This window comes from Fundulus heteroclitus, chromosome 11 (genome assembly GCF_011125445.2).
Source record: "Fundulus heteroclitus isolate FHET01 chromosome 11, MU-UCD_Fhet_4.1, whole genome shotgun sequence".
NCBI classification, from domain to species: Eukaryota; Metazoa; Chordata; class Actinopteri; order Cyprinodontiformes; family Fundulidae; genus Fundulus; species Fundulus heteroclitus.
Window position 1 is genome coordinate 11,019,571 of NC_046371.1, and position 3,184 is coordinate 11,022,754.

Sequence of the window (3,184 nt, forward strand, 5' to 3'; positions counted from 1 at the left end):
TCATATTTATTCTATAGTGTCTGTTGTATTTCTATTAAAATATCTCGCCTGCTTTCTGAGTGATTATATTGCAAACTAATTAAAGATGAACTAGAATCTGAACATATGACTGATCTTAGTGGTTTAACTTCTTCCACCCATTGAACAGCTAATAATATTGCAATCATTTCTCCTGTATAAATTGAAAGTCCATCACTTATTCTTTTCCCTAATTTTAACATTAAATTCTGGTACAATAAAGGCTACTCCTATTTGATTTACAATGATGACATCATCAAGAACAGGGCGAGAAGAATGGATGTTCCGTTTGTTTGTTTTTTTCCCCTGATCTCTGCCTCGCAGGAAAATCCAGCCGCATTTTGTGTGCTTAACAAAATTAAAAATAAATGCCTCTTCGATATTTTAATAAAATGTAACCTAATTGTTTTTTTTCAGGAACCAATATAAATGTTCATATGAAAATGTCTCTGAAACAAATGCTTCATTTTCAGTGGCTTGTGGAAAGAGTTAAGTATTTCCACCTGAACACTAAAGTCAAATCTGAGAGAACCTGATGGCATAGCTGATGGTTCAGGTATGTTCCTCCAAAGAAGCAATGTTTAAGAAAAAAGAAAATATAACTTTATTGTCCATCACATTTCCTGAGATGGAGTTTTGTCTTTGACATCCGGTGGCAGTTCAGACATAAAAACATAATTTAAAAGGCATATCTGATAGAACAGCATTACTAAGAAATTTAACACACTTGAAACAGTTCCATAAAAGACATTAAAACAAACAAATGAATAAATCAAGTGATATTCATATAATATAAGCAGTGATGAACTAAAGTATCCCTTATTCAAAAAGGTCAAAGCAGAGGGAACAAATACATTTTTATACCCGTTTGTCTTTGTTAATGGGGCTGTTAGTCTTCTGATCTCCCTGTGGCTCTACGCTTCACCAGGAGTGAATGCTGCTTGTCGGGACTTTGAAGCAATCAACTGGTTCCCTTATATAGGACATTTTTGACCAATCTGCAATTTCTGACTGATTCTGACTTTGTAAAGTGCCTCGAGATGACATGTTTCATGAACTGGCACTATATAAATAAAATTGAATTGAATTGAAGGCAGCAGCTGAAAGCGTTGTTGCAGAGGATGGCTTGGATTTTTGTAGATCTGAATAGCTTTTTCTCCCCAAACCTCTTTTATATAAATCGAGAGAATGCATTTACTGAAGGCCAATTATTTTACTGGCCTGTTTAGCTATCCCATACAGCTTGTTATTGTCTTTGACTTAATTTCTATACCGGGAGACCACGATGTCTGTGGGACAGCCTGCAGATTTACTCACTTCTGTAGCAGTATTGAATTTTTCTTTTTCTCGCAAAAACATTATCTGCCCCAGTGCCAGTGGTGACATTTTTTCTTTGACAGGGTTCCAACAACAGCATTCCTACATTTATAATACAATGAACACTTTTAAAGTGTCAGGATTTGTCCTGATGAACCCGAACACAACCACTCACACAGAGCTTCGTTTTGTAAGTTTATTGAATAATGATGAGTTGTGGAAGGTGAGAACCAGAGTCTGTATTCAGGGTGAGCAGGTGGAGGATGACGGCAGGAACTGGAGAACTAGATGGAGCTGGAGAGCTGCGGGTGCCGTGCTGCAGAGACCGGAAGCCCTAGAGCAGCAGTTCTCGGAGGTGCAGTCCCGAGAACTCTCCTTTGGCTTCTTTGAATATGCCGTATTATCAATCATTAATTGATAATACGGCATATTCAGGTGAAAAAGCATACATTACCTTAAAAAGGAAAATCTATATTCAAGTTAAAGAGACGAAAGACAGCGGCTGATTTACAGCACAGTGTGAGAAAACTGCAACATGCATGTTTGTGCAAACACCTCAGAGCAGCTAAAGTGTGTGCAAGTGGATATTAACATCTGAGAGACGGTATAAACACTTATTGAGTCTGTTGTGGACAGAAACTATTGAGTCTAAGAGCAGCTGGGATAAAGGAAATGCCATTTTATTTGTGTAGCACATTTCAGTAACAAGACAATTCAAAGTGCTGCACATGTACAGAACATAAGAAAAGAAAAGAAAACATACAGAGGAAAGTGCATTGCAGTGGATTAGAAGCAATAGATCAGGATAAGTTGGAGTACAAACATAATCTAATGTAGTTTCAGTTAACCACAACAGTTTGAATTGAACATTAAGAGGGATGAAGGACCTGAGGAAACGCTCCTTTGAGAATATAGGATGCAGTAGTGTGTCACTGAAAGAGCTCTGCAACAGCTCCATGGATGGGGTGAGAGACTATGCTCCCACTTCCTTTTTTTTAGGGGTTTGGCTTTTTGATCCCTTTGTTACGTCTTATTGCTGAAAAATGATCATGAGCAAAAGGAAGGCCAGACCAATAACTGTTAAAGATGACATCCAGAGAAAAGTAAATGAAAATAAAGAAAATAACTAAGCAAAACAAACAAACACTGCATGCACAATGAGTCGCTCTGACAGAGAAACTCCCCTTAGGACCAGCGGCTGCTACAGCCTACCAACAACTACAGCGACAATTGCAGCAAAGACAGCCACGCCTATCAGTCCACCGTGTCGTTGGCAGCTTCCATCTGCAGATCAGAGACATGTTGGTCAGGTGTTAGACTCATGATATAATAATAATAAAAAATAACCACATAATTTCCTCTTCAATCTTGCAGCCACACAGAAGACACACCTGCTGCTTTCCACAAAATCTCATGAACATGTTCAGTAAACACAAGCAGATGATCTGAGGATCTTCCCACTCCCAAACCAACCTCACTAACTTACCAGGAAGAACAACGTCCAGCGTGATGACGCAGATTGGCTTAGTTGTAAAAAGTTTTCTTGTTAGTTCTGGGATAACTCGGCATTTATACGTTCCTCCATCATCATTCGTCACATTACGCAGGACCAAAGACACATTTCCATCTTTTACTGGTCTGACAGCCAGATCCACTCGGTTCCTAAAAGATTTCAGCTGGTAGTCTGGATCGAGCTGCTCGTCTCTGTACAGAAGAACGTATTCTGATGTCCAATTAGCTCTGCTCCACTCGACCACGTTGACAGCGCTGTTGTTAGAAACCTGGCATGGCAGAGTGATGGATTGTCCAGGTTTAGCTTTGAGGGTTGTTTGAGTCGCTAGAAGGGAAA